Source organism: Mus musculus, chromosome 14, assembly GCF_000001635.26.
Source record: "Mus musculus strain C57BL/6J chromosome 14, GRCm38.p6 C57BL/6J".
Classification (NCBI taxonomy): domain Eukaryota; kingdom Metazoa; phylum Chordata; class Mammalia; order Rodentia; family Muridae; genus Mus; species Mus musculus.
Genome location: NC_000080.6, coordinates 78,135,269 through 78,159,477, shown reverse-complemented (window position 1 = coordinate 78,159,477; position 24,209 = coordinate 78,135,269). Strand labels below are relative to the sequence as shown.

The following is a 24,209-nucleotide window of genomic DNA, read 5'->3' as shown; positions in this document are numbered from 1 at the left end:
CCTTCCAGTGATTGCTTCTGAAATAAAATGAAGGCTTTCCCAGTGCAGGAAGCTGAACAAGTACCACATTCTCAGGAGCAAAGACTCCGTACCTGGGTAAGAAGGACAACAGGAGCCAAAGGCTGGGACAATCAGGGAGGCAGGCAGCTCTCCCAGTGACTGCCCTGGGCTCTCATTCCTCCCCTGACCAGCACTTGTCACTTCTCACCTGTGTTATGTTTATTCCACAGTGTGTTGTGTTTCTTTTTTTCTTTTTTTTTTTCTTTTGGTTTTTTTTTTTTGAGACAGGTTTAGCTCCGGCTGTCCTGGAACTCAATCTGTAGTCCAGGCTGGCCTCGAACTCAGAAATCTGCCTGCTTCTGCCTTCCAAGTGCTGGGATTAAAAGTGTGTACCACCATGCCCGGTGTCCACTGTGTGCTTTAGTTGTTACACTGGGCTATAAGTGTTTCAATTGGGATTATATCTTATAGGTTTTTGTTATCTCTCTAGAACATGTTGGTACAGTGTGGTATGGTGAATAAAAATGTGAATTTAAAGATAAATGAATGACATTTGTTTTGATGTTATTGCAGTTCATCTCCATTTCCTCAGTCCTCTCTATCTGTATCTATCTATCTATCTATCTATCTATCTATCTATCTATCTATCTATCTATCTATCACAAATATATGGTTATATATTAGATATATATGATATATTACCATTTATATGTATAACATATATATGCACACACACATATGTATGTACATGTATGTATATGAGTATGTGTATGTATGTGTTTGTATATGTATACACACATGTTAGGTTAATCAATGTATCATTATAGCAGACAAAGAAGGTCCTTAGAATAGGCATGTGTGAACTTACTTGCATTTCATTCTTACAGTCTTTGATTTTTACTCTATAAAGACATACTGGTACTGAGTAACACGTCTGTGTCATTTTAAAAATGATTTATTTTTGAGGAAAAAGTTTACCTTCTGGAGAAAACCCTTTAATGTCAAAGCCTCTGTCACCTACACAGCTTGGCAGTCATAGGGACCCCACGATTTCCTCTGGGGCAGCTAATTAAGTGTGAATATTTACAAAGACAAAATAGCTTGCCAAGATAAGAATATAAAGGAACACAAATGTCATATTAGTGCCTTGTGTTACACATGCTCTCCCTCTCTCTCTCTCTCTCTCTCTCTCTCTCTCTCTCTCTCTCTCTCACTCACACACACACACACACACACACACACACACACACACACACACACACTGCAAACAACAGCTCTAGCCTTTGAAGGAAACTAAAATAGCTCATGAGAACTTTGTGAACACATTCTAGAGTCTTCTCTCTGGACACCTCATCCAACTCACCCATTCCTTCTGTCCTCTTGCCTTCTCTGTATTAAACCTTCTGTGTTATTACATAATGCTAATTGTTACTACAGTGACTTGTTTTATATATTGTTTGTGTGGCTGGGGGTGGAGTGGAGGAAGGGTATCAAACACCCGTGTCACAGTGCACATGTGGAGGCAGTAGGCTTTCAGCTTCCACGTTGTTGAGGTAGAATGTCTTCTTTCCCTCACACTGAGTACTGCAGGCTAGCTGGCAGTTTTCCTGTGTCTCCCTCTCACTGTCTTATTCTGAAGTCTGTAGGTGTGCTGGAATTATAGATGCTACACTACTACTACATCCTGCTTCTGGGGAAAGTGGGCATCAAACTCAGGAGCCATAGGTTTTCAGAGCAAGTGAGTTTTGTTTTTGTTTTATAACTATTTGAGCCATATTTCCTGCCCAACAGTGATTTTTAAATAATCATGGCTAGCCACGTAGAATTTTCTCTCTGTTTAATGTCAAGAGTGGATTCCAACCTGGTTATGTTTGCATGATCAGGGTGGTCAACGGGGCTCACTGCTTTCCCTGTATTTGTGACATCTTCGATTCTTTTCCTCATTTAACAAGACATTCAGCATCATTCCAATGAGGAGAAAGGAGGGAAGGCGGGGAAGAAAGCCTTTCTTTCCCTCAGAGGAAAACATAGACACTTAGAAAGCATTGTCTGGCTCCTTCTGTAACATCTAAGGAGGACTGAGCTGAGGAAACTGGTGAAGAGCACACACTCTTGGAACTAACAGTTGCCACAAGCTGCAGGCTGTCGTGTGAGCCAGGCCTGGAAGTCTCCTGGCTTTTGTCAGCATGTAGAGTCCTGGAGAAGCTAAATTACAGCATAGGACTCAGCCTGCACTCTTCCTGACACATGCTTTTAGAGTATAGATACCTATTGGATAATGGAGTCAGAACACAGTTATACTGTAACAACATTTGGGGGGGGGCAAATCAAAAGATATTATTTAAAAGTGGGGTGTGGAGGTGTATATGTGTATACATCTGTGTGTGTGGTGTATGTGTGAGTGTATATATGTGTGTGTGAGAGAGAATGTCAGTGTGTAGTATGTATATGTGTTTGTGTGTATGTATGTATGGACACTTTTCATATCAAAAAAGAAAAGCATGTAATAAATGAAGTAAGTGCTCAGAGCAAGAGGTTACATTTGAGAGAGAACAAAACCAAATATAGAAAAAATGGAAATTAGAATTTTAATTTAGTTTAAAGTAGAAATTATCCTATGAGAACATGTGGGTGGAGATGTGGAGGAGGGCAGCAGTGTCTGAGAGGACTGGATGATGCTGAATGTCTTGTTAAATGAGGAAAAGAATCAAAGATGCCACAAATACAATTATCGAGAAAACACCATGAGGACACCAGCTACCTTGTAAGCTGGTGACAAAACAAAGCAAAATAAAATAAAATAAAATAAAATAAAAATACTGGAAAAGGAGACACAGCTGGTACGAATGAGAGCAATAGTTGGGGCTATTTAGATCATAGGAAGATTGTTTCTTTCTGGCTAGAAGTCCTTACGTCATGTCTCAGTTCCCAGCCAATATCATTATATTAAAATGTAATTATATGAAAATGGCTAACGTTTTCTCCAGAAAAGTTCATGGATGAAAATAAAGTCAAGCATGAATAATCAGTCCATAATAAGACCTTATTTATGTGTCTTTAAAAATAAAAACCCACGCCGACCATCAAAATGGTGCAGTTTGTAAAAGCACTTGCTACTGAAACTTGACATCCTGATTTGGTGATCCTGATTCCAGAGTGGAAAGAAAGGAGAGAATAGAGTCCCACACATGTGTACCTGTACTCTCCCACATACATACACACACAATAATAATGAATAAAAATAATACGGAGAAAAGACCCAAGCTATTCTTCAAGGCCCTCTTCAAGGCCCCCATGCTGTTTCCTTGATCCTATCAACTGGCTACAGTCTTTTCCTCCTGTGAACACACACAGGATTTATGCATTTTATGAGTCAGGAGCTGCATGTTCACCTTCATGCTTATGACAAGCCCTATTATAAAAATGAGCTGAGTCTCATTCAGCTAAGTAGTTCTGGAAATAGAATGCAGGCTGCTAATGATTGATAGCAGACCAAATGGCACTTGATAGATAGTCAATATAATCAAAGTGATCAGCTCACTAAGATTAATCAGAACTACATCTTTTCCAAGAATTTGAGTAATCTGGGAATGGAAAAGAAGCAGACTCTAAAATAGAGTGTACTATGCTCTATACAAAGAAACCAGAGAATCATATCAAATGCTCTCTGGCCTCAAGCCTCTTATAACACTAACAATAATGAAAACGTACCAGCTTAGAGAGCTGCCCTTTCTATAAACAGTGAAGAAGGTTTATTAACACACCTCCCATCTCAAGGAAAGCAGGAGAAGGAATTCCAAAGCTACTTCTCCCCAAACAAAGGAAACATTGAGGTTTTATCTGGGGAGCCTGTATATATCTATGTAGGAAAATATTCTGTGTAGGGAGCGCATTGTGAGCATGCTCAGAAGAGCACATTTGTGGGCATGCTCAGAAGAGCACATTTGTGGGCATGCTCAGGAGAGCACATTTGTGGGCATGCTCAGATTACGGCCGCAACTCCAGAAGACATATTGTGTGTCAGACTTCCGTTAAGGAGCACATGGCTGAGTAGTTAAAATGGCAGAAGGGAATACCTTCGCATGTCTTCAGCTTTTACCATAAAAATGTACTTACAATAAAGGAAAACAAAACAAAACAAAACAAAACATGTGGACATTCATTAATAGAGGAGTTTACCAAAGATGTCTGTGTCCGTGATTGGCTAACAAATTCCTGCCATGACATATTACTCTATTCATTCATCAGGGATTTAATGCCATTCTCCTGGAAGCATTTACAGATGGAGGGGTGGGAGAATAGGAAGCTCACAGCACAGGCCAAATTACAGACGAAACCCTTTTGTTGCTAAAATAAGACAGATCTTAGGACCATCGGGTGAATTTTAAACCTGCAGCCTGAGGACCTTTCAGAAGCATCTGATTGTAACTTCTTTTTTCTTTTTCTCCTTGAGAAAGAGTCTTGACACATTAACCTAGACTACCTAGGAAGTCACTGTGTGGCCCAGGCTAACCCTTAAACTTCTGATCCTCCTGCTTCAACTTGTCAGTGCTGAGATTATAGCTGGGCAGCACCACTCCTGGATGCTTCACTGCAACATTGTAAAGTGCAGCTGATTGTCATGTAAACCACGAATAACGACGGTCCTAATTCAAGTAACCCAGAACATATAGAGATAATAACCCAGGGCATTCAGATCAAAGCAGGAACAGGCTGACAAGACAATTTAAAGCATGGGGCAGAATGGATGTTGACTGTTGCATCTTGTAAGCCAATGCATTAGATGTGTTAGATGTGATTCTAGGCTTCTGGCTAAACACAGAACAGAGCTAACATTCAGTTGACTAAAGATACATATATAAACAGACCAGCCAAGAGTGACTCACTAAGAGAGGCAATTACTGCTTGCTTCACGTTATTTGAGTTTTTAGGTTTTTTTCATTTTGTTTTGTTTTGTTTTGTTTTGGCGGTGAGTTTGGGTCTTATTTCACAGGAACAGGCATTCGTAGGTTTCTGCAAGTCTTTTGGGTCATGCTCTTTAGACCAGATCAGTAAATCCAAGTTCTATCAGATTAAATAAAGCCCTGTCCAAACTGAGTTAGACTAGTCTCAGCTGCAAGCAGGCAATCCCATGATAGGATGTGCTGACCAACCTCAAAATGGGCTCTGTGAAGAACTGACAGATAACAATCCAGGAAGACTTAAATCTTTCTGAGGTTTTGTGGAATGCTTCGCTCCAGGTTTTTAAAGGTACCCAGTTCCATGAAGTGTCGATATCATCTGCCCTATGTATTGGTTATGGTTCATTCCTAGTTCAGTCTCTGCCTTGTGATCTACTTTAGAGCTAGCTCCTGCTGGGATGGGCCTTCTGGATAGCATTTTAAGTGGTTGGCTTTAACATTCCCTCAGAAGGCAGCTCTGATGTGGGTCAGAGTCACAGGCAGAACTTTAAAGCAGTTGTTGAGAATTTTTGATAGTTTGCTCAAGGTGCCCTTTGGTTTACGGTTGGCCTTGGAGTTCTGAGGAGTGGTTAGGAGCCCCTTGCTGCTTACTGTAACTTCCCTCATTATCCTTGGTGTGGGAAATCCTACCCAGAATGTTTGGAATCAATTTAGGCTCCCTGTTTTATTATACTGTCTCCAGTCTTTTCTGTATGGGAAAGCTTATAGCCACCTGGGGGAAGTTTCCACAAAACCTCAGAATGATTTAAATTTTCCTGGGTTATCTGTCAGTTCTTCACAGAGCCCATTTTGAGGTTGGTCAGCATATCCTATCATGGGATTGCCTGCTTGCAGCTGACAGTGTCATCTATGTTTAAGTCACGAATCTGAGTTTCCTTAAAAACCCCGCTCAAACATCTCTTCTCAGAAGACTTCTTCCCCTAAATCTTACTTAGATGTTCTGCTATATGCTTCTAGAACAATCTAACAACTCCTTATTACATTTTTCTGTAATTAAAGTACAGTGTAACTATGAGTCTATGCCATAGTCTGTATACTCTTAGGCTCTGCGTTATCTGCCATAATGTTGTATTTATAGCACCTAACACTGTACCAGGGTCAAATTAGCCATACACAAAAGTTTCCTTGAGTTACAGAATCGGGGAATGTGCTGTGTTGAGAGGACCCAAAATTTATTCTTCATGGGAATACGCCTACAAAAACCTTTATTTTAAATTGCCTCTTATAGACCTAGTTAAATAGCTTGGTGGTAGAGCATAGAGTCGTGCAGGGTTCAACTCCTACTGTTCTTTGCTTGTCTCTAACAGTGTCATTTGTACCACTCCTCTGAGGGTGCCATTTAAGCTTTTGACCCGATTGAGGATTGCACCTCATTATGCAGATTTTGCTTGGCTGTTGTGATATGAGCAGTGCACAGTGGGTGCTTTCCATTACTCTGATCCTGTGCAGTCTAATGTACAAACTTTGCTCCTGGCTACTATATCCTTGAGTCCCTAGTATCTCAAAATGGCCACCACAGTCTGAGACCAAAAGATGAGTGCATTAGCTTCCTGTGGCTGCTGTAACAGATGGCCATAGACTAACTGGTTTGGATGAGAATGGCCCCCGGTAAGCTCATATATGAATGCTTGGCCACCAGGGGGTGGGACTGTTTGGGAAGAACTAGGTGTGGCCTTAGTGGAGTGGGTGTGGCCTCATTGGTGAAGGTATGTCACTGGGAGTGGGCTTTGCAGTTTCAAACAGCCAAGCCAAATCCAGTCTCCCAGTCTCCCAGTTTTTCCCTCTCCCTCTCCCTCTCCTTCTCTCTCTCTATCCTCTCCTTTCCTCCCTCCCCCTCCCCCCTTCCTGCTCCCTGAGAATTATAAAGTTCTCAGCTACTGTTCCAGGGATGTGTCTGTCTGCTTCCTGCCATGGTTCTCAAGGACTGACCCTCAGAAACTGACTCTTGGAAGCCAGCCTCCAATTAAATCCTTTCTCCTTGGTCACAGTTTCTCCTGAGAGCAGTGGAGTAGAAAATAAGACAAGCAGTACCACCCATGTTTCTGTCCTCTCCATTCTGGTACACATTGAAGACCAAGGCAGCAAGCAGCAGAGGCACACGTTCTCCAGAGACAGGGGAAGAGTCTCTCCTTGTGTCTTCCAACTTCTAGTCTTGGAAGTCCTTGGCTACGAGCAGAATCCCTTCCACATCTGACGCAGTCTTCATATTGTCTTCTTCTCTGTGCATCTTTCCTATGCGCTTGCTCACAGAGCTAAGCATGATGGCATGCACCTATAATCTCAGCTCTTGAAAGCTGAGAAAGGAGGCTCACACGAGACCAAAGCTAGCATGCTGGGCTGCAGCTACAGCAAGACTTCACCTCAAAGAAAGTGGGGGAGATGGAGGGAGAGACAAAGGAGGCAGGAGAAGACAAAACAGGGTGTGCCAGTTACCTACCTGCATAACAGAGGGAGGTCTCATATTAAAATCCATAAGTACATGGATCTCCAAATAAAGAAACACAACTTTGCAAACATTGTAAGTTGAGGGAATGGGATGTGGACATAACGCTGGGGGAATATTTCGTCTAACCCCAGTCAGCTGTGTCTGATATCAAGCTGCACCATTTGCCACCTCAGCAATGCAGCAGCGCACCAAAGGTTGGAACATCTTTCCTAAGCTTGTGATTTAAAATCTATTTTATCTGACTTCTATCTCCTGAATAGCTCCAATACTCTCTAAAAAGTTTCATAGAGCTGAGGTGCTCAACCATAGTGATAACTGAATGATAAAAATGGAAATGATCATAATAACCTTACTAGTTATTATCACTATTATTGGTTTTCAGAGACAGAGTCTCACTATTCAGACAAGGATTGTTCTTGAACTTCCTATTAGAACCCAGTCTAGATCAAGAACTTGGGATTCCCTGGCCTCTGCCTCCCAAGTTATAGGCCTGGGCCATCCTAGCATGCTCATCCTAGCATGCTCATCCTAGCATGCTCATCCTAGCATGCTCATCCTAGCATGCTCAGTGTAATTCCTTCTAATGTTATTGTCTGAAGCCTACAGAGACACAGAGACAAGATTTCCCTGTGCTAAGCCAGTATATTAACTCTGAGTGCTAGAGAAATTACCCTATTTTGATGAAATAATACCACTCTGGATGTTGTCACTGGAAATACAGAATTCTCTTCATTTTTTTTTTTTATAAGAAAGCCAGTATCTTGGACCTGATGTTTTATTTCCCATGAGGAGAATGTTAGAGACATTTAAAATTATTTATTTATTTTTAATTCAACAAAGAAACTGCTGATACAAACTTTTGTGAGGCAGGTAAATATTTTGTTTCAATTTCAACATTCAAGGCCTATGGGGGAAGGTAGTGCCTTGGGTAATCAGTGATCAAAAAATACAACAGAAACAGGAAGGCTCTGTGAAGTATGGCATTTTTTAAAAGAAATGTTCAGTTGTCTTTTTTTTTTTAATTGAAAGATGCGGGAAAAAAATTCAAAATAATATATACAACCCAATATAGTATATACAGTAGAGATTGATTATAGGGATTGAAGTGTATAATCCATTTCATATACTTTTATCTGCTGGTTTTTATTAATTTTTAACAATTTATTGATCTATGTTAACATTATACCAACATATTAATTTATATTAATATTTACATACATAAAATATATATTATAATATCAATATATTAATTTATATTAGTTTATAAACCCATTTATATTGAAACTGCTAATCTTAGTGGAGGTGAGTCGAGGTGAAAATAAACAAATCTGTGCTGGAAATGAATTCAGTCCTTGGACTCGACAATGCTTTCTATGAGAGCTGTGGTCCTGGTCTGCAGGGCCACTGTGTTACCTGAGCACGTTAGTGACAGTCTGAGTCATTGCTGTAATGGTCATTTTAGTATATCAGAAACATAATCAGCTTGGGTCCCATTTGATAGAATGCTTGCTCTCTTATTATAGAAAGCCACTGCCCTCAGTTTCTTTTCTCCCTTGGGCATTAGTTTATATTTAGGTAAAACATCAGATATGTGCAAGATTGAGAGGTGTCACACTGGTGGCTTTGGTGTTCCAAAATGGTATTTTTAAAAATGTTTGTCATAGAAAGAGAGCTAGAAAGAGGACTTTCCAGAAGGTAGTCTAAGCCTTGGCTCTCACTGCCTCTTCTCAGGAGTCCGAGTGCTAGCCTCACTGTTTGCTTTTATAAAGGCCTCCCTGCTTATTCTGTAGGTACCTGTCACCTGGCTTCAGCTGACCAGACCAGGGATAGAGCCTGATCAGACTTTCCAGGTACCTCGAACAAGAGCTCCATTCAAAGGGCTGCCATATGTATAATAGTTGGGTTTGTGTGAGATTTTCTTTAGGAAACTTTGGGTCAAAGGTCTCAGAGTGATGCAGGTGAGGAGTCGGGTGTAGAGGCAGTGGGGCATAGTGGTTAAGGGCATGAGCAAACAGGAAGTATGGAAAGTCGGGAGAATAAGAGAGAAAGGGGAAGGGGTGGAGAAAGTAGGCAAGAGGGAGTGGCTGAGGGAAAAACTGGTGCAGCGACTGAAATGCAAACTTTCTGTTCCCACTCTCAAAGTATTGTCAAACCACCAGAGATGCTGTAGCGTGCTACATGCAGTGAATGGTGTCCAGTTCTCCATGAGTTCCAGTGCTGTGGTTTTTGTTTGTTTGTTTTTGTTTGTTGTTGTTTTGTTTTTTGAGGCAGAATTCAAATTTCATACTTCCCTTGGAATCCAAAGCCTAGGTTTTCTTCAAGGGTCATATGTCAGGCAATGTGTTTTTATGTTTCTTATAAAGGCAAAGTACTGAAAGTCAGAAAGTCTGCTTTCATCCTGGGTATGGGGCTATACTACCCAGAATGTAAGCAGACTGTGGTCTGGGGACCTTTTAGATAAACACTAGTGTTTGGGGATGTTACATCAGTAAGAAAGGGTTCCGCCAGAAACCTTACTTTGTGTCCCAAGAAGATTGTTCCACCCTAGGTGATAAACTTTACATCACTTGCCCTGTGGATCAGTCAGGTACAGTTTGAATGTGACAGCTGGTTTCTTAGGATCTTGACTTCTTGGATTCTTAACTACCTCGAAGGTAGTCAATGGTATGCTGGGCGTGGCTTCCTCTCTGGTCCCATGGTTCTGTGATTTAAACAGCGCTATGTCACAGTCAGACTTCCCATTTATGCTCTGTAGTCTTTGAATCAAACTCAGTTACAAAAAAAAAAAAAAAACATTGCCACATTGTCTTGCTTAGTTGAGCTCCTCTTAGCAGTTGAAGGAAATTATTTGCATTTATTAACTACATTAGAAACAAATTTCATAGTTCAGTGACAATAAATGGTTCATCTATTCCTACTGGGACAAAATATCTTCTCTATTAGGGATAATTCCATTGTTCATGTGCCTCATTACATTTTGGGAGTGTGACATCTAGTTTTTCAAGGTGAGAACAAAGCTACAAAGAGCTAGCTCCTGGAAGTGATCATAAAAACCAAGGATAGAGGTTTCTGTTAATAATTTAAAACACGTATTGATAATTCTATCAGTTTAAATGACAATTTTTAGTAACTGTAGAGAAAAGAGAACACAGGATTTGAAATGAGAAGACAGACCCTGAGCTCCCAGCTCCTCTATTTCCTGGAAATGAGGACTTGGTTGTGGTGTCTAAATGGCTCCACTCCCTCCTCTTGTAGAAAGCTGTTGACTCTGCCCTCTCCCCCAGGCAGGCTCTCTGTGAGTCTCAAAGAAGAGACAATGGAAGATGCTCTGTAAATGGAATGTCTTCTCTACAAAGAATTAGTGGGGTGAACTCTGTGACAAGATTTTCTTTGTTCTTTGTTTCTGATGATGGGGGTCGGGGTGGCACTGTGCTCAGAACTAAGCTCTCAAAATGTCCAAGAAACCAAATGGCTCCTCGGAACTTCACATTAGCATCAGCATTTCTTTGTGAAGGTTTGAAACTGAAAGTGGGGAGACTGTTAAGCTTTGTTCTAAAGCACTAACAGAAGTGAGTCAAACTTAAGAAAATGGGATAACAGCAGTTTAATTTCTCTTAAAGACAGAGACAAGGTGACTAATGAGAATCATTTTTTCTGATTTTCGTTCATTTATGCATTACATTCACATATTTTTACATATTGAAAGGAATAATTACAGCAATCAGAATTTGACTTTTATAAGCTATGAATTAGAGAAGTTGTTTAGGCATCAATATAATTTCATCTAATGAGTATCTTTAATCCACCCATTAAATACCATATAGCTAACGATCTAGAGCCATGCTCTCCTGTGTTTAATCAATTTTAATGTTCAGGAATTGATAATGCGGACTACTCACATCTGAATGGGTTATACACAAAGAGCCAAGGAAGGATGGGTTTAAAAGATTATCGTTGGGAGGTAAAAGATGAATGAAACTGAGAATAAGAGACCTGAGCACTTTCTTCTATACAGTCCTTTAACATTTAGGGAACTTGAGGGCTATAAGGTGTAGAGAAAGGCTAGATTGCCAACCCAACCAAAGCTTCCACAGAAGGACCTAGAGTTCAGAGTGGCAAGGCTGTTACCCTCTACCTCTTTGTGGGACATTCGGGGTTTACCACGCCCCCCAACACACACAACAAAGGAGCCCCACCTCTGGATCCTGCTTTCACCTATAGAGTTGTTTCCCATGCTCCGTCATAATGCTTACATCTTAGTCTTTGCTCTGTTGTTGCAAAGAGACACCATAATCACGGAGACTTTTATAAAGGAAAGCATTTAACTGGGGCTTACTTACACTTTCGGGTTTAGTCCATTGCCATCATCGCGGGAAGCATAGCCACAGGCAGGCAGGCAGGCATGGTGTTGGAGAAGGAGCTGAGTGGTCTACACCCAGATCCACAGACAGCTGCAAGGGGGTGGGGGGTGGGGGACTCTGGACTTGGCACAGGCTTCTAAAGAGTCAAAGTCCACTCCAGGGACACAATTCCTCCAACAAGGTCACATCTCTTAATACTTTCAAATTGTGCCACTCTCTGGCAACCAAGCATTCAAATCTGTGAGCCTGTGGGGGACATTCTTATTCAAACCACCACAGCTCATTGGGAGGTGGAAGGATGGCTTAGTGGGCAAGGCACTTGCTATATAATCATGAAGACCCAAGTTTGAATCCCCAGCTCTCAGGTGACTTTCTAGCAGTTGTGATGGCTATTTATTATGTCATTATTGCTGTTAATTATCATCACTACCATTTATTATCTCAGGTGACAGGAGGCAGAGGCAGGAGACTCTGGGAGCTGACTGGGTAGACTAGTTGGGTGAGTGCTAGGTTCAAGTGATGGACTCTGCTTAGATATACAATGTAAGTCGAAATTGAGGAAGACGCCTGAAGTTTGGCATCTCTGTCCTCCACGTGCATGTGCATAACTGTGCACCTTCAAACATACAAGCACATACATACACAGCAAACAAATAAAATAAATACACAAAGTTTACTTTCAGTGTTCCCATATCTCCATTAGAGAACAACTAATGCATGCATTCATGACCCGTATTTTCTTCCTATACGTTTAAATTAGATTATTTCTGGATACAAGCACAAACATCTCATTCTTAGCATTGTATGTGAATACAAGGTGTATGTGTTGCTGGGGACAGGGAGGGGCGGGGGGAGGGTGGGTCTTTGCACCAAGAGTAGAAGCTGACCCCAGAGAGTTTGAGATACCTGAGCTACGTGCAACATCTTTCCACTACCAAGAAGGCAGACCCAGACTTAACTTTTCATAAAGTGAAGTTCTTAGGTGATTTCTGGAGTCCCTTTAGCTGTCATTCCTCATGTCCAGCCTTTGCTTTATTTATCTCCTGCTAATGTGGGGATGGAGGAATTGTTTGTTTCTCTGCAGCTTCTCCTTTTTCTTTTTTCAAAACAGCATGAGAGAGTTTTCCCCTGCAGGAAAATGGTCAAAGGCTTCGACACTGGCTCCGTAGAGGCTTCACCTTCTCTGAGTGTCTATGGTCCAGGCTAATCTAGTAATCTGCAGAGGGAAGTTATAGAATATCAAGAGTTTTGATTATGAATTTTATCTGGTAAGTACATGCAGTATTTATCACCTGTGGAAAAAATCATCCCAAAGATTACATTTTATTATCTGGTAAGGTAGTCTACAGTCATTAACAAATTTTAACATCTTTCATTGTCTGATCTTCAAACTCCTCAATAACAACTTATTGGTTTCCCCTTTAGAGAAAGAAATAATGCATTTGACTGGAGTTCAATTTATACTAGACTTGTGTTTGTTTGTTTTTTTTAAATCATTTTTAGAAACATACCCTGGGCAGTAATTTAATGAAAGGTGTGTGTGTGTGTGTGTGTTTGTGTTTTATAAACTCTTGTGTGTGTGTGTGTGTTTGTGTTTTATAAACTCTTGTGTGTGTGTGTGTGTGTCTGTGTGTGTGTCTGTGTGTAAGAAAGAACAAAAGCACAATGACTATATACTTTCTCTCTTCCTCATTGGTTAACATTTACCACCGCAAATAATCAAATATCCCCACTGGGTGTTAGCTGTATCCACGTTAAATCAGTATATTTTATCTAATTTAGAAAGTTCATCCTAGCCTAGCTGGGTTGCTTTACTGCATCACAGGGTTCAAGAGGAATTTCAGAAGCTAGCATTTAATGTAATTATAGAATAATGATCACTGCATGTAAAAAACCACGCTAAACGTCCCGAACATAAAGAAGCAGGAACAAAACCTGTCTTCGAACTAGATGGAGGTTATGAAGTGGCTAACTGGTTTCATTGTTGCTGCCTCCCACTCAAGGTGTCCGGTCTTTGAAACTTTCTCTTGCCTGGTTGAGGAGTCTGCTGGTGGCATCCTCTCAGTCGGGGAATGTGTGCTGAGAGAGACTGATACAAAAGTGGCTGGTATTACCTGTGCTCAAGCAATCAGAAAGAACTGTAGCTCCAATGTGGAAATCTTGCTGCTTCTATCAAATAATGTAATTCCAATTGGGTACTAATCTGTCCTGAATTGCATATAGCTTTAACCTCTGTTTCTGCCGTAAAGTCAAGGAAATGGAGATGGGACAATTACCACTTCTAATTTGGAATCAAAGATGTGGCAGTCCTAGACTGAGAATGGCATGCTGAATGTCCTTTTCTCTCTTTTCTTCCTCGTCTCTCTTTTAGAGATAGGGCTTTAATAAGTAGCTCCGGCTGGCATTTAAATTCCCAGAGTTCCTGTTCTCACCTCCAGAGTGAGAAAACGAACATGACGGGTATGTGTTACCATGCCTGACTGTGAGTCTGGCTTACTTTTTCCAGTCTTCGCTCACCTTAAAATATGTTCATACCCTGTGTATTCTATCCGATTTCTATTTCTATTTGCCTGCATTATCTGGGGTCGTCACAGATTACCAGGTAACCTATCTAACCACTGCTCTCTTTCGGCTAACACGTTTTTGATTCAAAGGATGAGTATTTAGACTCTCTTACAGAAATGGAAACCTCGTAAGATAGCTTTCGGCATGGAAGGGTGATAAGAGAGTGGGTAGCCAAACTATGATTTATTATGGATTATGATAGACTGTGTAACTTTTATAGTACAAACCCCAAATAAATGGATCTGTGAAATCAAATTGAATGCACGGATAATTGTCTTTCACATCCTGTCTTAGAATATGACAGCTGTTGTGCTGATTCACTTTCTACCTGGATAAAGTAGAAGAGAGAGTTGGTCTTCCTCTTGCTTGATTACTGAGAACTTAGGGATTTTTTTTTTTTTGATTATTGAAAACATCTGTGATCACAAGTGGTCCCTGGGAAGACAGAACGTTAGTCTGCGGTGAATCCCGGACCATCACGAAGCAGCTCATTCCCTGGAGCTGGGCAGCACAAACTTGAACAAGTGTAGCTTTCAGGCCTGGGTGTTGCTCAGTGATGCAAATCAGACTTCAAACAGAATGGAATCTGGGTCTCCTTGGGAATGCCCGATCTCACAGACTCCTGCATGGAGTTCTTCAACACAGCCTACATCTTTTACCTGGCAATGTGCAAGTCTGACTCACACCAGCTCCTGAGGAGATGAAAGATGCAGGTAAACACCCCTGGGGCAAAATGCATCGCCTTGATGCAGCTAAAAAATAATTTGCTCTGGGAAGCACCAGGAGCAATAGACACAAGACCAGAAAAAGTCTACGTTCCACTCCCAAAACTATAAAGAAATATCACAGGAGGGAAAAGAAGGCTTCCCTCCCCCCCCCCCCCCCCCCGTCACACACAAACACCACTCCGACTCCAATCCAGGAGGACTCAGTGTAATGTCAGCCCTCTGCCTTAGCATCAGTGGGCTGTGCTCCAGGTTAAAACACATAAGGGTGAAAAAAGCTGAATCTCTAACCATAGTCTTTCTGCAAGGCCCCTTCCCCTGCACCTCTGCCTTCCTGCAGGAAAGCTCTTACTTGCATCCTTTCAAGGAAAATCATTTGTATTCTTTTCCTGTGTCTGCTGGCAGCTCCCTGTCACTCATTCTCCCTCTGAGACAACCACCTACCAGCACGTCCAAGGAATTACAAACATCAGCCACATCGTTTACCTCCCTGATGAGAAGTGTTGTTGTCGTTTGTTGATGTGTCCTAAAAATAGGAAACAGAACTTGATGGCAGGGGAAGATGAGGGAGAGAGGGTTTTTTTGACTGTCACAATTAGCTGGATTCCTGCTAATGGAGGTTTTATGCAACTCGTCTTTTTCTTACTTTTTTTTGACATCTCTGCAAGATTGACTACTGCTGCTGCAGAATATAATTATGGACCTATATCCTCAGTGATACAGGATATTGATTTGCCTTCTCCGGGTGGTAAATTCTTACTGACAAGAATTATCTTCTGTCAATTTCTTTTGTACAATGCCTAACACATGCCTAGACAAATACAGTCGTTTTGGATATATGTTTTGATTTAAATCATTTTGATTTAATGGCTTAAAGGAAGTTATTGAACTTTTGTATTTTGCTGTTTATGACAAAAAGCATAAGTAATTATGAATAAAATGTTTGAAAGAAGCTTCCATATGTCATAGAACATGCCACGCTATTAATTTATGTAGACTGATTAGCATACAGCCCCTGACAGATCGTTGGTGATCCATAAATATGGTTATGTATCATTATTATTATTATCAGTGTAAATTTAAGATGCTGGGATCAGCCTCAAGCCTGTGCCACGTACAGATGTACAGATGAGAAGACCCTCAAGGAGAATGGAGGCTCTAGACCTGTATCCTGGAGGAGATAAATGTGGTCCAGAGCTTGTGGTCACTGGTGAGGTGGAAGGGGGCGAGGGTTGAAGGGAAATGAGGACCATCATTAAACAACTGGTCCCTTAGGGACATGCACTGATGACCTGTAGAAGTGTATGTCCCAAGTCCTGAGTATTACTAGGGTTAGAGTTGAGAATGAGACTCCAATAACAATGGGTGGTTCCAGTGTGGTAGATCACTGATATATGACCTTTATATCCATCTTATTTAATCTTCAAAATAGCCCTGCAAAAACACTTGCTAACTCATTTTTAGTTAGTAGGTGAGTTTCAGGACTCTACAGTTAAGTGAAGAGACAATAACAGTTAATCCAGGTTTATCTATTCTATAGGCACAACCCCTCCCTCCCCCGAATGTAAAAATGTCTATGTAGACCTTTCCCTGAGAAGTCTAAAACACACATTAAATGTCCTCAGCCTCACCCCCATGTTTATTTATACTTGCTGGTGCTTTCTAGCGTTGACAGCACCTGCCATGGTTAACATACTAATGTTTTGCACTCAAGGATAGGAGAATGTGGTATCCATCAATTCTAATGGAGAGGAAAGGATGCCTTCCCTAGTGTGCAAAGATGGAGGACCACGGCAATGATGGGGCTGGGGCTGGGGAGGGCATGCACAAAAGTGTTACAGCAAACCCTGATCTATTGACAATCAATATATGTGAGTGAAGCACTAAAACTAATAAAAAAATTAAAAAAAAAACTTGCCATGTTGAAAAAGGGAAGGTGAAGGGAGGGAGGAAAGGCTAGAGGGAATGAGGGGAGGGGAAGGAGAGACAGAGTCAGAGACAGACAGACAAATAGAGAGAGAACCACAGAGGCCAATTCACCAGCCCTACTCTGCCCACATCAGCTTTTTCTGTTCAAACAGAACCTCTCCTACCATCCATGAGTTCCTTTGTGTTCAAACACCAAGACCCAAACTCCAACCTTCTCAGAACCCCAAAGTCACATAAGCTCATTCGCTGTTCGCTGATGACAGCTAGGAAACGTCGCTGAGAAGAACTGTAGATCACACGGGTAAACTGAATCCTTTTACAGAAAGAAAAAAAAAACAAGATTTTTTTCTGTTTTAGATTTCTATTTCTCACATGATCAGAGGTTTGTTGGGGGGGGGAGGGCTATGTTTTTAACCTTTAGAGATTCCCCTCCTTCATTTGCTGTGAGCATGCTCATTTATGGTGGGTGGGCCTTCAGAATACTGCTAAGTGATTGGATCACTGGCAGCAAGCACATATTACTAGAAAAACATCATCCATTAGAAGAGTTTTTTTCCCCTTTGTCTTTCAATCTTCAGGCTGTTTCCCTACTATACTCTGGGGACTTACATGTTTCACTCAGGAAACATCAAAAGGCAATGGAGAGTGTTTTATGGTCTCCCAAATGTCCTGCTGTCTTTGCTTAACAGGCACTGTGGGGGTACTCATTTCTTAACATATATTTGTTGCTGAAATAACACTGTAGCTTTATTGGTGATAAATTGGTAATATTTAATACTTGAGCTTTGGCTTAAAATATTCATATGGACTATATAATGCTGGCACATAAAAACAAGTTAACAAAGGGCAAAGGTTCCCTCCCACTGCTTCCTCCTGGGACCCTCACTGCAAAGGATGCAGATTTTCCTAGTTTACTCCAGACACTGTAACAAAACACCCAAGACTGTGAAATGTATGAACCGCAGAAGTTTACATATTATTATTTCAAGGCTGGAAGTTCTAAAATCAAGACTTGGTGCCTAATATGAACATTTCTTCCCCTGCCCTCCGCCCCCCCCCCCAAGATGGCACCATCTTGATGTGGTCATGACAAAGGACACTGTATAAGGGCACCGAACCCTCATAGACTTACAACTATTTAAAGTTTCACCTCCGCCTTCAGTCTCAGAATTGACTGGGTCACGCTACAATGTTTTCTGTCTTTTTTCTTTCTAATCCTCACTCCCATGCTGGAGAACCTGTTGACAGACTGAGCGGGCTTGGCCAGATGGCACCCCAATGATGGAGCTCCAATAAGCGGGATACAGTGATGGACACCGCGGGAACTGGAAGCACGTGCAAAGGAAAGTAAAGAAGATTTGGGCCAGGTGAATAAACCTTGTAGAAGGACTAGGTAAAGGTAAAATGTGTTTTGTGTATGTGTTTAGAGCAATGCGAAAATCTAGAAAAGCGAAGGTAATTCTCATAGGTGCTTTTAGCCTTTGGACCCTGACTAGAGATAGTTTATACCCGAGACAGGAGAGAATGGGTTTGAAAAAGCAGTCCTCTCCGACTATCTGGGGATGATTTGGTAAACGAGAAGGAAAATGAACATAAGCTTTTTCAGAGCTCTCCTAGGGACAGGAGGTCGGGAAACATCCTGCCTCCTCTCTGGCTTCTACTGGAGGAATGCTTGCTTCTGGGTCTCTTAGATAGGATATCTGGGTCCCTTCGGGACGTCTAATTCTCTTCCCTCTCTATTGTCCGTCCATGTCTGTCAAAACTGACTGTTTTATGTTAAGTCCATGTTTTCACTTTGTGGTTTGATTGTTTGTGGTTCTGTGTTTTGTGTTTAAAAGAAAAAGACTGTTAGAATGTGGAAAAGAGAAAAAGAAAAAATAAATCAATAAAAAACAGTCTCAATTGGCCTTTGGAGCCTGTACTGGCTAGTTTTGTGTCAACTTGACACAGCTGGAGTTATCACAGAGAAAGGAGCTTCAGTTGAGGAAGTGCCTCCATGAGATCCAACTGTAAGGCATTTTCTCAATTAGTGATCAAGGGGGAAAGGCCCCTTGTGGGTGGGACCATCTCTGGGCTGGTAGTCTTGGGTTTTATAAGAGAGCAGGCTGAGCAAGCCAGGTGAGGCAAGCCAGTAAAGAACATCCCTCCATGGCCTCTGCATCAGCTCCTGCTTTCTGACCTGCTTGAGTTCCAGTCCTGACTTCCTTGGTGATGAACAGCAGTATGGAAGTGTGAGCCGAATAAACCCTTTCCTCCCCAACTTGCTTCTTGGTCATGATGTTTTTGCAGGAATAGAAACCCTGACTAAGACAGAGCCCTTCACCTGTAATTAGGACTCTGATTCTCTGTAAAAGCTGCTCTTAAAGGAGCCAACAACGTTTTAGTTTCTATGGTAAGAGAACTGATGGCTGTTTTTCCTAGAAAAATCTCTGTGGCTGTGATTATTGGGTTCAGCAGGTGACAAGGTGCTCCTCTCTTGAAATTACAGCTAGAAAAATTAAGAATTTTGTCTGGTTTAATAAGTATATGTATGCAGCCATTTCATTTTTGTTTCTGACTAGTTTTAAAAGTATAAATATGTTCTGCATGTCTTGGTTATAGATTATTGGCTTATAAGTTATTGGGTATGATAAAAAAAACTATAACATTGGTAACAGAAAGTTGACTTAACACTGGTAACTCCAGCTTGGAGTAATTCAGAACTACAACATGTGGCATGAGCCAACCCAGGGAAACAGGTCTCTAAAGACACGCCTAAATTGGGTAATATTTCATGTAATTCTTATCCTAGAAACCAGACTTATAAAAGATAGGATTTAGGGCACTGTCTCTTTGAGGTATTGGAGGTTGCACCATCTTGCGTTTGTGTGCAGGAAGGGGCAACCAAAATTTGTAGCATAGAGGTGATTCACCAGGTTTTTTGGAGAGACTGGTTTGTTGGAGGTTGAGTTTTGCTTTTCAAAGTTCTGGTATGCTTTGGGCCACCATCTCAGAATGACCCAGGCTCACTAACTGCAGTTCAAAAGTAGGGAGACACTTAAAAACTTTGTAAAGGTGAAAGTAATGTTTTTGGTGTTGATTTTTAAAGAGACACTTAAAAACTTTGTAACGTGAAAGCGTTGTTTACGCTGTTAAAATTGGGTTTTATTTCCCAAAATTGTGTTTGTGCTCTGCTGGTGTTACAAGAGAAACTTAAAAATTATAGTTAAACTGCCAGTGTTTTGTTGGCTGCAGTTTGCAGTTTGATCGCAAGTTCAGGATTTTTAGCTCGCCCATATTTGTAATTAAGATGATCGCTAGAGTAATAAAAGTTAAAAACAGCTGTGGCCAGTATGGAGCCGCCGCTGCCCTGTTACACAGCTTTATTGGATATAGTGGTAGAAGTGAATTAACCCCTCCCCCAATATTAGAAAGGATATATTAACTGGCTAAGAACTCACCTTTGGCAAAAGGTACCATGAATGTGGATTCATCTTTCTTTGTCTCCAAAGAAAGTTTTAGCACCTTATTATGAAACTGTTCCTGTGTTAATACAGAATCGTAGGATAGAATCACAGAAATTATTTTGGGAAAGAACCTGGAGAAGTATTTATTTCTTATTCCAAACAGCAATTAGATTGGTTATTGCAAAATACTGATATTTGGCCTATTGCATGTGCAAATTTTTTTAGGCAAAATTGATAATCATTATCCAAAAGACAAGTTGTTAAATTTGCCTCTATGCTTGCTTTTGTATTCCCTGTAAATTTACACATGCAGCCCATAAAAAAATGCACTTACTCTATTTACAGATGGCTCATCTAACGGTAGGCAGCATATGTGACTGGATCACATGTTCATTCTCTTGCGTTTCCCCCTGCTTCTGTTTTTGAAATGCTGAAAAATCAAGCTTTTAATTTGTATACTGATAGCTAATATATAGCTCATGGTTTACAATTACTTGAAATTGTACCCTTTTTTTTAAGATACTGCTAATTCTCAAATTTTGAAATTATTTATGCAAATACAACTCAATTTAAGAGAATGTACAGTTCCTTATCTTGTAGGTCATTTAAGAACTCATACTGGATTGCCAGGACCCCTTAGTGAGGGCAATGCCACAGCAGATTTGCATACCAGGAAGGTTATAGGCCTTCCACAGGAACAATTTGCCAAACAATTTCATTCTTTACATCATCAAAATAGTAATAGCTTGAGACAGCAATTTGGTATTTCAAGAGAATGTGCACGTCAAATTGTAAAGACTTGTTCTCAATGCCCTCAGTTTCTAACTGTACCACATAATGGTGTTAATCCTCAAGGACTTATACCTAATCAATTATGGCAAATGGATGTTACTCATACTTTTGATTTTGAAAAATTAAAGTATGTACATGTGACTTGACACTTTTTCAGGCTTTCTAGTTGCAATTGCTTTAATAAGAGAAGCAATTAAAAATGTAATTAGTCATTTCCTGCATTAATTTTATTTTTTATTTATGCTTGGTGTTCCAAATCAGGTTAAAACAGATAGTGGAACTGGCTATTACAGTCAAGCATTTGAGATGTTTTGTTGATAATTTAACATTACCCATATTACTGGAATTCCTTATAATACTAAAGCACAAAGTATTGAGAAACAGGTATTGTGGAATTATCTTCATAAAATAAAAAGGGGGGAGTTATCCCTGTCCACCACAGAATTATTTTAAAAATTTAAATAAAATTTTTTATTTTAAAAATTTTAAAATTTGGATGCCAAGGAACTCTCTGAGTGTCTATGGCACCCCACAACCAGGCATGCTCATGCCTAGGTGAAGTGGAAGGATCCACATACTGTCACATGGCATGGTCCTGATCAGGTAATTAATACGGGAAAGAAGGCATGTTTGTGTTTTTCCCCCAGGACACTGAAGGAGTGTGCGAGCTGCCAGAGTGATTGGTGAGACATGCTAATGCTGGGACAAAGAATGGTGGTGACCTGTGAGCTTGCTGAGTGCCTTGACAATGGAGACCGGAAGGCTGTTTTGGACATATGTTCCTGACCCACCTTTGCTTGCCTATATCCCAGATTGGACAAGTTGCCTTGTTTCAAGCTATTAGACCTTGTGGGACAGAGAACACAGAGACTGGAAACTGCCTTCAAATACTTAATCAAAAAGAGAAGTTATGATGACTCTTCTCTTTCCTTCAATGTGACCAACTATTCTGACTCAATCATGAGCTGATCTATAAATCAATCCAATATTAACTAACAGTCTTCATTTGGAAGGTTGATTCTGGAAATTTTTAGGGACATATTTGAAAGTTAGCTACAGTTCTCTAAGAGGCTATGTTAGCAATAGATTGGGACAGGATTTGGATTTCAAAGAAATGTTAGTGCTTGTGTTAAATAAAGCTCCTGATTTTTTGTTAATTGGTCACATCAAAATTAATTTTGTTTCTTCTACAGTATTTAATGTAAGTTGTATTGATTGTACACTTTCTAATTGTGTTAGTATGTTGTAACCTGTCATATCTGTTACGGTGGTCTATCAAGCAGCTTTTGTTTTATTGCCTGTGAATATTACAGGATCTTGGTATTCTGAAAAAAGCTTGCAGATACTGGTAGAAGTAAGTCAGGCTTTAAGTAGAAGCAAGAGGGTAGTGGGCTTGATTATTGCTGGTATGGCAGCTTTAATTACACTGATAGATAGCACCATTGCCTTTGCAATTGCTTTGACACAAGAAGTTAAGATGGCTACTTTTGTTAACCATTTAGCAAAAAAAAAAAAAAAAAAAAAGTTACTAATTCTCTGAGCATTCAAGAGGATTTAGATAGGCATTTGTAACAATGGATTGATGCTATTTTATTGGAGAGTAGGGTCAGAGTTTAAGAGTAGGAAGCCATCTCAAGTGTCATGCTAAATACCAGTGGATTTGTGTTACCTCTAAAATTGACAATGATACTCGCTCTAATTGGGAAAAAGTTTAAAGACACTTGCAGGGTGTTTGGCATAATTCTAACTCCTCTCTGAATATTGTAACTTTGAATAGTGAGATTATGAATTTAAAAAATGCTGCTCCACTAAGCTTTGATACTGCTGATATTGCTGGTAGAATGATTTATAGCCTGAAGTCAGTATTTCCATCTTGGTCAAGCTTCAAGAATGGCATATATGGCTTGATCATACTAGCCCTTGTTGTCCTGGGAATACTTTTATTCTTGCCCATTGTGTTAAAGCTTGCCTTTAACAACATCAACATGTTGGCGCCCCAAGTACATGGCTTAAAACTAAGAATGAACCCCGGATAGAGTTATAAATTTAACAGGTTGGCAAATCAAGGATGGGTAAGATTCTGCACAGGACCTTGCCAACCTAAGACAAAGGCAAGCACTGAAAGGCCATGTTTGTTTATAACAAACACTAAAAGGCCATGTTTGTTCATATAACACAAACAAGCTGTGCATGTCTTGAAGACGGGTAAGGAAGGCACTCTTTTCAGAACAGCCTAAGACAGGCTCAGCCTTGTTTATTAACTTAAAAGCGGGTGGGGGGAGATAGGGGGAGATGTGGAGAGCCCTTTTGGGGTGCTGTTTGGCAGGAGTCTGACATTGGCCAAGTACAAGGAAATGGGCTTCAGGCAGGAACCTGACATTGGCCACTACAAGGAAGTAAGCTCAGGCAGGAATCTGACATTAGAGCTGGACAAAGAAGTAAGTTCAGGCAGGGACCTGACATTGGCCAAGGACAAGGAAGTAAGAATCTGGTTTTAGGGTAGAACAAAGAAGTAGGCTCAGATATCTTGATCATCCTTAGAAACAGCGATCACTGGAGTGATCATGGGGCTTTGTGTTTATTGTCTTGCTTGTTCCTTGACTATTGTCCTTTTAGTTCCTTATTGTACTGCTTGCCCTTAATACTTGAATGCAATTAAAATGATATAAAAAGCGGATTGGGAAAATTAAATTTGCCTTTACTCTCAGAATTGACAGGGTTCATGCTACAGTGTTATCTGTCTTTTTTCTTTTTAATCCTCACTCCTGCTCTGGAGAACCTGTTGACTGACTGAGTGGGCTTGGTCAAAAAAACAACAACAAAAAAAGAGAAGCATTTTGTCCTTCTCGTGTTTCTCTATTTTATTATGATATGGATAGGGCATATGATTTCATAATTCTGTTGTTTAAATTTTGTTAAAATCATCTTTGTTTTCTGATCCAAAAATCCATGTCCAAAGACATTTAAAAATAAAATCTGTAATC

At 40.5% G+C, this 24,209-nt stretch overlaps 1 long non-coding RNA gene across 1 annotated transcript; it reads right to left on the bottom strand.

Moving 5' to 3' along the window:
* Positions 1-12,865: 12,865 nt before the first annotated feature.
* Positions 12,866-14,733, bottom strand: Gm30608. The gene is made up of 2 exons (XR_383629.1): positions 14,662-14,733; positions 12,866-12,984 (listed from the first exon to the last, which is right to left on the bottom strand). It is a non-coding gene; the product is annotated as a predicted gene, 30608 (long non-coding RNA).
* Positions 14,734-24,209: the final 9,476 nt, after the last annotated feature.